The following is a 13,218-nucleotide window of genomic DNA, read 5'->3' as shown; positions in this document are numbered from 1 at the left end:
TCAGGTGACTGAACTACAGAGGGCAGGAAAAGAACCATTGTAATGGTTAATTTCATGTGTCCACTTTACTGAGCCATGGGGTGCCCAATATTTGGTTAAACATTCTTCTAGGTGTGTCTGTGAGAGTATTTTTGGATGAGATTAACATCTGAATTGATTGGGTAACGGCGATGGCCCTCCCTAATGTAAGGAGAGGTTGAGCCTCATCCAATCAGTGTAAGTCCTGGCTAGAACAAAAGGTTGAGTAAAAGGGAATTTCTCTTACCTGAGCTGGCACACCAGTCTTCTGCTTTTGGACTCAAACTGAAACATCAGCTCTTCTTCGTTGTAGAACCCCCTTCTGGCTTTCAGACTGGAAATTATGCTGTTGGCTCTTTTGTGTCTCCAGCTTTGCTGGCTGCAGATCCTGAGCCATTTCAGCCTCCATAATTATATGAGCCAATTCCTTGTGATACACACACACATACACACACACACACACACAAACACACACATACACATCCTGTTGGTTCTGTTTCTCTGGAAGAGCCTAACTAATATAGCTGTAGCAGGGCGAGCCACAGACAAAACTCCTCAGACACTGAGTTAAAGAAGGAAGGGGTTTATTCGGCCAGGGGCATCAGCAAGACTCCTGTCTCAAGAGCCGAGCTCCCTGAGTGAGCAATTCCTGTCCTTCTTAAGGGCTCACAACTCTAAGGGGGTCCTTGTGAGAGGGTCGTGATTGATTGAGCAAGCAGGGGGTATGTGACTGGGGGCTGTGTGCACCGGTAATTAGATCGGAACAAAACAGGATAGGGATTTTCACAGTGCATTTCTATACAATGTCTGTAATCTATAGATATCATAGTCAATTAGGTCAGGGGTCAATCTTTAACTACCAGGCCCAGGATGTGGCGACGGGCTGTCTGCTCGTGGATTTCATTTCTGCCTTTTAGTTTTTACTTTTTCTTTGGGCGTAAGACAATATAAGGGGTGGTCTCCTCCCTTATTCCCCCACTTTGAGACTCTCACTCAATAGTGGGAGTTCTCACTTTCATTTTTACTACCCATGTCTTCTCACAAGACAGATCAATAGTGATTCATATAGTACACCTGTGCTGAAGCATTTTGGTGAACTAAGGTAGCAATGAAGCTTTTTATCATTTGAAGAAATACAGGTAGAAAACAAGGGAGCAGTAAGCAGGTTCCTATTACTATTATAACTCTTATTATAAGAGTTTTAAATCCTCCTAGCGCTGGGAACCATTCTCCTAACATGGCCCCAGGATCAGATCCATGCCACACTTGCATGGGTGCATGTGCCAGTTTTGTCATATCTCTGTGTCTTCAACTACTTGCCCTTGATTATCTATGTGTAGGCAGCAATTAGTAAGGTTAAATTTCCTATAGACCTCTCCTTCAGCTGCTAGCAAGTAGTCAAGAGCTAATCTATTTTGATAGATAGCCTTTCTCATCTGAGTTTCTTGCTGGGCCAGAATAGTCAAGGCTCTGCTGGTTTTATTAGTGATTGTTTTTAAGACAGCTTGTAATGGTATCATTCGGTTGATCATGTAAATGGGGGTCTGGTATCACCACGAGATGTCTTGTGCCTAAGTAGCAGGCCTATAATATTGTATGATTCTCTCAGGGGGCCATTTATCATTTTTTCAATTTCCTATAGCTGTGCTTCTCTTTTCACGAGCAGCATAGACCAGGAAGCCCAGGAGTTCTCCTGTTTTTATGGGCAGTAGGAAGAAAGATGGTTTAATAGTGCCAATAACACAACTACCTGCCCACTGGTCAGGTAATTTGGCGTAAACTCTATGCCCACATATCTGGTATAATCCAGTGGGGGCTGTCCATTCCCGATGGGACTCCTGGGTGGGTTCACACGGTCTGCAACTTTGGGAATTTACTAAACGGATTTCTCTCTGTGTGATTTGAACTCCACCAAGTGACTGTTTTTGTGGTACCATTATACAGTTTCTATCTCAGACAACTAAGTCATCCTACAGGGTGAGTGAATCCTTTTCCTTCTCTAGCTATGCAATACTGTCCAATAATTGAGGCTTTTAGGACCCAGAAATTATCAGGGTGATTCTTTTGAGCTGGGAATTCATCAGGAACTGGGTCTGTACGTACTAATTCTTGGGCTTCCAATGGCCATTGATCTTTTACAGTTCCTCCACATACATAACATGAAGTGACCTTGAGAGACTGGGCTACATACTCTGTTAATTGCAAAAACAAATTTCTTGTTTTTCCTGGAATTTCTGGTACTGGCACATTTAGTTCATCATAGAAAGTTTGAAACACTGGCTCAGGAGAGCGTTTGTAAACTTCTCGAACCAAGATATTTACTCGAGGATCCAGTCTGACCCCGTAAATTCCTAAGGTCACACATTCCTCTTTTTTCCAGCAAGGATCAAGGGGATTGGTTATTACTAGCTCTAAGGGGTTACATTGTCCTTTAGTACAGGAAGGGTCATTTTTTCCTTTCTGAAGGTGGACTGGATCCTTTTCATTTTTCTTTTTATTGAAGTGGCCTAAATGACATAAGAGCAGTATTTACATTTATTTCCACACAGTCCTAATTTATGACAGATGTACTTATTTTCTGCCATATAGCCTCTTTTCTAATTAAGAGAACCACACCTTATTCCTAACTTACTACTATTAATGACAGCACAGGCATCAAATTTTAAGGTGACTTGTTTGGGCATCCCTTTTTCTTCTGTTTTGGCTAACACTTTACTCATATCATTTATGAATCCCCGCCAGTCCTCAGTCCTTAATCTTATTTTAAAAACTGTGGTCATGGGAGGCTCAGATGGGTCATAACACACATCAGGTTGGTCATTTCCTGGGCTACATATCTTGTGTAGAATAACATTATACAAACAAGTTCTTTTTAGAGTTCCAGTATACTTATAATAACCATAAGATAACAGGACCATAGAAACTTTTCGTCCTGCCTCAGTGACTTGGTGTATACACTGGGAGCAGTCCTCAGTCTGAGGAAGGTCAGTTGAAGTCCTTACTATAAAAGTCCAAATTTTAAGGAAAATGAGTGCTAAGATGAGTTTCCTCATGCTTCAGCTGTGTGTGGACCAGTCCGCTTCCGGGTGTGACTGGAGCAGGGCTTGTCATCTTCTTCAGAGTCACTTTGCAGGGATTGGTGAAGCTGCTCCCGTCCACGTAATGCTCACATTCTACTAATGTTTAACGATGGTCTCGGAGGTTGGGCCTGCTAGAATAAACTGAGTCCAACACCTCTACACAGTTATGTTCAACTGAGCTCTCTGATACCGGGAGCAAGGTGGTGGGGTTTAGGGTGTTGCAACTTCAATGGTTATGTGGGGATTTTCACATAGCAAGCTTTTGTACTTGGTTAATCTAGCATTTGTTAACCAATGATGTCCTTTGATATTTATTAAAGTTACCACAGCATGAGGGGTCTTTATATTCAGGTTTTGCCTAAGGGTTAGTTTATCTGCTTCTTGTGCTAACAGAGCCTTTGCTGCTAGGGCCCTTAGACCTTGGGGCCAGCCTTTGGAAACCCTGTCTAGTTATTTTGAGAGATAGACCACTGGCCTTGGGCAGGGCCCCACAGTCTGGATTAAAACTCCAACTGCCATTTTTTCTCTTTCTGACACATAGAGTGTAAAGAGTTTTGTCAGGTCAGGTAGCCTCAGGGCTGGGGCTGACATGAGTTTTCCTTTCAACTCATGAAAAGCTCATTGCTGTTGATTGTAATAGATGTAGTTTATCTAATCTACATTTTTATTAACTGTCACCCAGCAAAATATTGACTCAAATCCTGCAGCTATTTGATTTCAAGCTTTAAATTGATCTGGTATTCCTAGTGGGATTCCAATTGCGTCTAAATAGACATGAGAGTTGAAAGACCCATAAGGGGCTTCTCTTGCTTTACGATGTCTTATTTTTTTCCCTCTGGTTGATGAAATCCTAGGGTGAAAGGGATAGCCAATTGGACTAAAGTACAAGTGCCACTTCCGTTATTCAGCAGAGTGTCCAGTAAAGGTCCACCACAATACCACCACACATCTGCTCGGGGATGAACAAGGGCTGACTGATTGATAAGCTCTTGAAAATTCTTAAGCTCACTGCATCCTTTCAGGTCTCCAAGGAATGCTAAGTTTCCTCCCTGTCGTGAGAGACATGAAGTGAACTTAATGTTGGGAGATGGAAGCTGGATGGCCCTCGGGGGCTGACCCAGAGGGTGCCGGACTTTGGGATATAACAGAGAGAGCCTGGCATGACTTATTACTCCAGGCTGTAGAATCCTGGAAAAGATCTACCATGCAGCCTACGCCTGGTCAACTAGAGGACCACCTTACTGGAAGGGGGACAGTCTGGGCCTCTGGCCTGCCATGTGCACAAGCATAACAATTGCTTGTTTAACGTGCAGATGGAATATTTGATCCATTTTAACCAGGCATTTGCATCTTGGTATCCTGTCTTAATCGCTAAAGTTTATTTTAAGTCTTTAACTTCTATGATCCTCTAGTAAAATGAATGTATGATTTTAGGAAATTACAAAAACCAGTTGGGGCAGTCCATCCTTGCTCTTTAGTGGTCCACAGAACGTTGGACCAACTATGGCATGAAAGCTCTACATCAGGGGACAAGACTCCTGTTTGGCACTGGGGTCTTTATTGAAATCTCCCTGGATTAAATGGTCCTAGTTTGCTAATGCCCAGTCTGAGAAGAGTCAGGAGGTAGAGAAGTACTTTTCTGAAGTAGAAACCTGTCTTTGACTTGGCAAGTCCTTACAGGGTATAACAAGGCAAGCATTAAATACAATAGTTTGAGGTGAACTTGACTTGGTTATGTTAATAACTAGATGGTTAGCAATAGAACAAGGAAAGAAGAAGGAGTAATAGAATAGATGAAAAGAGTTAAATTTTTCTTAGCTTTAGTTTGGTAGGGTTTTCTCCTGGGACTATGGCCCACAACTCTGGAGTGGGTGGCGCTTTCTTGACTTGGGTGTGATGAGTCCATCCTTTCTTCTTCTTCTTCTTTTTTTTTTTTTTTTTTTTTTTGCTGTACGAACAGCAGTCTTGGTGGCTAGCAGCACAAGGTAGGGTCCTTCCCGGGCTGGCTCGAGTTTTTCTTCTTTCCACCCTTTGATGAGAACATGATCTTCAGGCTGGTGCTGGTTTACTGGAAATTCTAGGGGTGGTATCTGCTAAAAGAATTTTAGTTTTTGAGAGAAAGGAAAGTGGAAGATAAACCAAGTATATAATTTTTAAGAAATTGACCTTTTGTTTTAAATGTGGGGACCTTGACAGTGGACTTGATAGTCCTTAGTGCCTTTTTACTGAGAAATTTCCTTTAGCACCTATTTTTATTAGTTTTTAAACCAAAGAAAGCCAAATACCATTTTACATTTAACAATGCTTCTCATATGACTTTTATACCAGATAAGCTAAATTTTATTCTATATTGGTGTGTTATTAATGTTAAACCTAATTTTAATAAAACCTTGTAGACATATTTATCTAAATTTTAATGTTTGACCATGAGGTAAGATTTTATAGACTCTTTTTAACCTTTTATAATTTTTGCTAAAGAGCAGGTTAGTGCTTTAAGAAAAACCTGTTATGCTTTTACTTTAAGGTCCAATTCACAGAAAAACTGGATGATATTTCTTTAACTTTAGCTAATATGTTTACACACAGAATTTTCTTTACAATTAACATTTTAAAACTTGCTTAAACCTTCAAAACAATAATTCTTTTTTTTAACTTTTTAATGTAGGTAAAAATGTACATTCTTATGTCGCCTTATAATCTTTTTACCAAAGATATATTTTACTTTTCTTATACACTTTGCACATAAATTTTTTTCAATAGTTTTACATTCAGGAGGCCTAGTTTTAAATTATACAATATTTTTTGCATAAATTCTTTTTTATAACCTTTTTCTCTTTCATGACTTTCACAGACAATTCTTCGACATGCCTTAACTTTCTGACTTATTACAAATATTTCTTTCTTTAAACAACCAGTTAATTTATTTCAGGACAAGAACTTACAATATAATACTGGTTTTATATAAATTCCATCCCCCTTTTTTTTCCTTTTCTTTTTGTTTTTTTGGATACTTCGGAACTGGTGAAGTGTGCTTACAATGAGGTTTACTCTAAAAGTTATTTTTTTTTACTTTGTTGTTGTTGTCGTTAGCAAAGCAGTTGCCCCTACAGATTGAATGCATTTGGGCCATCCATGTGTTACTGGGTTAAGGATTTTTGATAGGAAGGCCTCAGTGCTTTCGGGATATGCCCTTGTTTACACTGACAACAAAGTGGTATTGGAGTGTTATAGGGTTATGGAGAATACCTTCAATGATCAATTACAGGTTTTAAATTCACCTTGGCTTTTAAAGGAATAGGGTACACTTTTTTTGTCTTAACTATTTGTGTATCTCTCTCTTTCTTTCTCTTTTTGTCTTTCTCTCTTTGACTTTCCTTTTGCCTCTGTCTCTTCTTCTCTCTCTCTGCCTCTCTCTTTCTCTCTCTCTCTCCTTAACTCTTTGTCTGTCTCTTCCTCTCTCTTTGCCTCTTTTCCTCTTTGTCTCTTTCCTTTCTCTCTTTCTGCTGGTCTTTCCTTGCCTCTGCCGGGCACTTAAGCTACTGTTCTCTCAACCACTGTGTGTTGGGAGTGGGGGGTCTAAAACCAGCTGTAACCAAGTGTCTATGTACTGGAATTGGTCTGGGTTCCCAGGCTTACAGGTTACCTTGTGCTATACCTTTGAAACAAGGGACCTGTCCAGGCTTCCTTCTACTGGCCAGCCTACCTCTAATGCTGGCCAGTCTATCTTACAAAAAGTTTTAAGTTTTCCTGGTGTCATAGTACTCCATAGTCTCCCTTAAATTCTTTTTTTCGAAAATTTTCAACATAGTTCCTAGTAGGGTGGGCTTATTTGTGCCTGACCCATGCTTCTTTGAGACAAAACACCATGCTTGCACCACACGCACATCACAAAACAAAGAACGGGTAAAAAGGGCACACACACACTTTTGCAGTTTGCATCAAACCAAAATCGAAACCAAAATCAGAGTATCCAGAAATCCAAGCCAGGTCAAAACCAAAACCAAATTATCAAGCAATCCAAGTCAAAAACAAAAACCAAAGTGCCGGTACAGGCACACTATGGGTGATTAGGCCATGCTTCCACTGAAATGGAGTAGGCAAGTTCCCAAGACCAATCCTGTCAAGCAATTCAAACCAGGTCAAAACCAAAACCAAAACCAAAACCAAAATTGAAGTGCCGATAAAGGCACACCATGGGTGATCAGGCTACGCCTCCACTCAAACCGAGTGGGCAAGTTTCAAAGACTAGTCTTACCAAGTTTTAGATGTCCAGACTCCAAGTGCCCGTTCCTTCCTGGTGTTCAGTCACTGTGTTGATCCTCCACGGGAGCCTGCCACACCCTGCTCTGGCAAGGCGTGCTACCAGGGCAAATGCCTACCCGGGAGCGCTCTCAGGATCTGCATCGCTGGGCTGGTCGGAGTCCCCCGCGGGATGTTCCACAGGGCAGGCTGAAGCCACCTAAGGAGCTGCCTCAACCATCCACCATTCACCTCGCTTCCCAGTCAGGGCACAAAGAAATGTAGCAGGACGAGCCGCAGACAAAACTCCTCAGGCACCAAGTTAAAGAAGGAAGGGGTTTATTCAGCCGGGGGCATCAGCAAGACTTCTGTCTCAAGAGCCGAGCTCCCCGAGTGAGCAATTCCTGTCCCTCTTAAGGGCTCACAACTCTAAGGGGGTCCACGTGAGAGGGTCGTGATCAATTGAGCAAGTAGTGGGTATGTGACTAGGGGCTGCATGCACCAGTAATCAGATCGTAACAAAACAAGATAGGGATTTTCACAGTGCATTTCTATACAATGTGTGTAATCTATAGACAACATAACCGATTAGGTCAGGGGTTGATCTTTAACTACCAGGCCCAGGGTGTGGTGCCGGGCTGTCTGCTTGTGGATTTCATTTTTGCCTTTCAGTTTTTCCATTTTCTTTCTTTGGAGGCAGAAATTGGCCATATGACAATATGATGGGCGGTCTCCTCCCTTACAGCCACCCCAAAAGATTAAAGGGATTAGTACTTGCTACTCACTCAAGGCCAGGAACAGTGTCTACCTCTGCCTACCAGAGTAGAAAAACTCATAATTTCTGGGACAACCAAAAGAGTAACCAGGAGGGTCTTGCCTCAGACATGGGGAATAATTAGCTCTAGACTAAACACAGCTCTGCTTCTATCTATTTGTTCTATCACAAATCATAAAAGCAGGACTGGAAAGGATCAGAATGTTTCCAAGGAGCTTAATCTGCACCTCAGAACAAAGTTCAGATATATTTATAGCAATACAAAAGGATCCGGCCCCCAACAAGGTAAAAGTAAAGGCTGATGCAGTAAAAATACTGCATGCAAAGAAACAGAAATTAGAGGCATGCAAAGAAACAGAAATATACAACCAATAATGAAGAGAAAAATCAACTAAGAAGGAAGATGAACTGATACAGATGTCAGAATTAGCAGATAATGATATTTAAACATTTATTTTTACTGTCTCTATACATTCAAAAAGTTAAAACCTTGTATATCAAATCTCATAGTATACAGCAAGGGACATTTTAGATGTTAATACTTATATTACGAAAGCCAAGATACTAAATTTAATGTGTAGGAGGAAAGAGATAATACAAATAGAGGCAGAAATTAATGAAATATAAAATTATAGATACAATGGAGAACGTTAACAAAGGCAAACATTGGTTCTTCCAAAATAATCAGGCCAGGTGTGGTGGCATGTGTCTGTAATCCCAGCTACTCAAGAGGCTGAGACATGAAATCGCTTGAACCTGGGAGGCAGAGGTTGCAGTGAACCAAGATAGTGCCACTGCACTCTAGCCTGGGCAACAGAGCTAGACTCTGTCTCAAAAAACAACAATAAGAAAAAACAAACAAGATAACCTGCTGGCAAGATTGTACTAGAAAAAGGAGAAAAGTCACAAATAAATAGTATCATGAATTAAAACAATGTATAGACCTGCTGGAGACATAAAATGTAATAAGAGAATTCTATTATCACCGATATACCAACAATTTGAAAAATTGTACCCAATGGAAAAATTTCTTGAAAAATATAACTTAATAACCAAATATTGGCACAATATCCACTTCCAAGCTCATTCACTAGCAGAACTAGTTCATTGCTGGCTCTTGGAAGGGGACTAGTTTCTCATCCAAAGGCCACTCCAACCATGGCCCAAGTGTTCTCATGGCATAGTGGCTAAAGGGAGAAAAATTAAGATCCACCTCATGAGTGGAAGAGTGTTAAAGAATTTATGCACACAACTATAAAGTGGAAAAATGTATATTTAAAAATTTTATTTTATTTGAGACAGTGTGTCGCTTTGTCATCCAAGATAGAGTGCAGTGGCACGATCATTGTTCATTGCAGTCTCAAACTCCTGAGCTCAAGCAATCCTCCCACTTCGGCCTCTCAAGTAGCTGGGACTATAGGCACATACCACCACACCCAGCTAATTTGTTTGTATTTTTTGTAGAGATAGGGCTTAATGATGTTGCCCAGGCTGGTTTCAAACTTCTGGGCTCAAGTGATCTGCCCTCCTTGATCTTCCAAAATGCTGGGATTACAGGTGTGAGCCACCATGTCCAGCCTAAAATGAAAAGATTTAATTAAAAGTTACAATTAAGTGAAGTGGGCCACCTGAATCATGTCCCTCTCGACAGAATACAATGTGAAATGCACGACTTCGCTATTAAGTATCCTTACCAAAAATGCATAACCTGAACTTAATCAAATGTAGCAGACCAATATACAATACAGAAAATATTGTATGCAATACAGGGGTATTGAAACAAATTAAGTGACCCCAAGAAGAAATTATCAGATAAATGTACCACGTGGGAACCGTTTTGGAATAACCAGCTTAATTATATTCTCACGAAACCCAAAACAGAAGATGGAAAACTATTAAAATAGAATTAGAGATATAATAAACAGATTCTAAAAGACTTTTTGGAAAATTATGGATATTTGAAAGTGGATAATATATTAGAGAGTATTATGGAATTAGTGTTATTTTCTTAGGTTTTGATAGTGGTGTTTGGTTATATAGGAAAACATCATTCTTAAGAAATGCAAGTGAGTCATTTGAGGAAGCCATGATGTCTGTAATTTACTTCAAAATGGTTCAGGAAGTGGGAATAGAGAAAAGAAGAAGAAGAAGATGAGAGCAAAGAAAGACAAAGAGAAGGTGAAGAAGGAGGAGGAGGAAGAGGAAGGAAGAAGAATGACAGAAGAGAGAAGAGAAAAAGAAGAGGAGAGGAGAGGAGAGGAGAGGAGAGGAGAGAAGAGAAGAGAAGAGAAGACAAGAGAAGAGAAGAGAAGAGAAGAGAAGAAAAATCAAATTTGGTCAAATGATAATTGGGGAATCTAGGGTAAGGGTGTATGAGTTTTATTGCTACTACTCTCAACTATTTTCAGGTTTAAAACATTTTAAATAAAATTCGAGGGGACTTCTTAAGACTCTACATTCTTAAAACTATACAGATAAGACAAAACTAAATAAAAAGATAAGCAAAGGAATGATGATTCAAGATGACAGCAGTTACCTGAGGTTTGGGCAGTGGTCAAATGAGATGATGCAAAGAGGAGCACACACACACATAAATTATTGTTCCATATCCAGTTTTAATGTTGGCTTAGGGTTTCATGGGTGTTTATTACATTATTTCTATAAATTAATAATTATATAAATAAGGATGCCCGTAAATGCACCAATAGTGACAATGTGTCATGAACCAAGGATTACATTAGTCCACTTCTGTGTTCTTACGTCACCCCCTGCCTACTCCCACAAAAGCAGTGAAAATAAACAACTATGTATCTTAAGTGGAAAATTCTAGTGATTAGCCTGTACCTATAGCTATGCAAGAATGACTTCTAAAGTGTCTCATCCATTTCATCTGAAGCTAATGATTGTGATGTTCCAAGAATAATGAACAACTATTTTAAATACTCTACTATTAACCAATGATTCAACCTTCTCTAATCACTTTCTTATTTAAAGAAAATGACACACTTCTACTGTGATTTAGGGAGATATTGGTGAGAATGTAGTTATCATTCAGACACAACAGTATAAGAGGACAAAATATGTTATTTCTAAATATCAAAATTAATATTAATAATATTTCAAGTAATTTATCATCTGAATAGAGTGCCATGTATTTGTTTTATTGCACGTAAGTGGAACATTGCAGGCAGGTAGAGAAGCTCGGCTTTGAAGTCAGGAAAAATCCTGGGTTCAAGTGTCCATTCTGCCCCTTGCTAGCCATCTGGCACTGCACAAATTATCTAAACTCTTGAGATGTCAGTTTCCTCATCTGAAGCTGGCTCTGCACCAGCAGAATTGTTGCATCTTTAAAGATAGTCGATTTAAAGTACTTAGAATAGTACCTGGCACAATTCTAAATATCATAAAAGATGGTTATTATTACCATCTTGAAACATTTAACTGATTTCTTTTTCTATCTACGTACCTACCTACACACAGAAACACACACACACACATATACACACGCACACATCCTACTTACTGACAAAATTACACTATTATCAGAAGCTTAAATAACAAAACAAATTTAGTAAGTACATGTTGCTCTAAAAATGTAAGGAATGTAACACTCCTTAAGACTCTCTTCCCTTTTCATTAGGAAAATTAGAGTACTTTTCATTAGGTGATTTCTAAGGTTCCAACAACTCTAACATTTTATTATTCTATAATTCTATGCGTACTGCCTTTGAGAGTGTTTAGAAGCCATTAGAATGAAGATGAATTTAGTTTTAGTTTGGAGTTTTGTTATGTTTTTGTTGTTGTTGTTTGGAGACAGTCTCACTCTCTCGCCCAGGCTGGAGTGCAGTGGTGCAATCTCAGCTCACTGCAACCTCCACCTCTGGTGTTCAAGCAATTTTCCTACCTCAGTCTCCTGAGTAGCTGGGATTACAGGTGCCCGCCACGACACCTGGCTAATTTCTACACTTTTTGTAGAGTTGGGATTTCACTATGTTGGCCATGCTAGTCTTGAACTCCTGCCCTCAAGCCGCCTGCCTTGGCCTCCCAAAGTGCTGGGATTACAGGCATGAGCCACCACACCCGGCCTGTTATATTTTTAAAGATGGAAGAGGATGTTCAACTTCAGCGTTTTCATGACTGAACAAGTTTACGAAGCTTCTACTTCCTGCAGGAGGACACACCCATTTAAAATTTGGTAATACATTGTACTTCTGGTATATGGACAAATTCCATTTCAGAATTCTGTTTGCTCTGCTGGCCTCTTTGCACTCCTTTCCTTAAGCTATTGAGGAAGGTACTTAATAAATCTTTTTAAATGCTATAGCTTACCCCAGAGATATTTCATTGTAGATATGATAACAGATGCATTCTAGGAGTCTCAGTTCCTTCCTCCATCCCTCCCTTCCTTCCTTCCTTTGCTTCCTTTTAACAATATAAAGTGGTCGGGTATGGTGGCTCACCCCTGTAATCCCAGCACTTTGGGAGGCCAGATCACGAGGTCAAGAGATCAAGACCATCCTGGCCAACATGGTGAAACCCCGTCTCTACGAAAAATACAAAAATTAGCCGGGCATGGTGGCACACACCTGTAGTCCCAGCTGCTTGGGAGGCTGAGGCAGGAGAATTGCTTGAATCCGGGAGGCGGAGGTTGCAGTGAGCCGAGATCACGCCACCACAGTCCAACCTGCCAATAAAAGGAGACTTTGTCTAAAAAAAAAAAAAAAAAAGAAAAAAAATGAAGTAATCAAAGAGAGTTACTCAGATTAAAGTGTTAATATATCATAGTGATCTTTGGACTGAAAAGTTGTAAGGTGTTAACTAAGTGACAACGTCTTGAAATTGTAAGTAAAATATTATTGACAGTATATTAACCTTTTTGTGTGTGGTCATTATAAAAATAACATAAAACTAGTTAGAAGAAGTGTTTTTAAATGATGACACATCCCATAGAAGAAGTGTTTTTAAATGATGACACATCCCATAACACTAAGTGAACAATTATGTATCTACTTATTTTAGTATAAGTTCTTGCTTTTATAAACTTGCTATCACAGTATGTATGTCTGTGTATGTGGTATTTGATTAAGAAAAGTACCCTAATTTTCC

The sequence above is a fragment of the Trachypithecus francoisi genome, unplaced genomic scaffold (assembly GCF_009764315.1).
Source record: "Trachypithecus francoisi isolate TF-2019V2 unplaced genomic scaffold, Tfra_2.0 Lachesis_group9, whole genome shotgun sequence".
Classification (NCBI taxonomy): Eukaryota; Metazoa; Chordata; class Mammalia; order Primates; family Cercopithecidae; genus Trachypithecus; species Trachypithecus francoisi.
Note: the sequence above shows the minus strand (reverse complement) of the source record.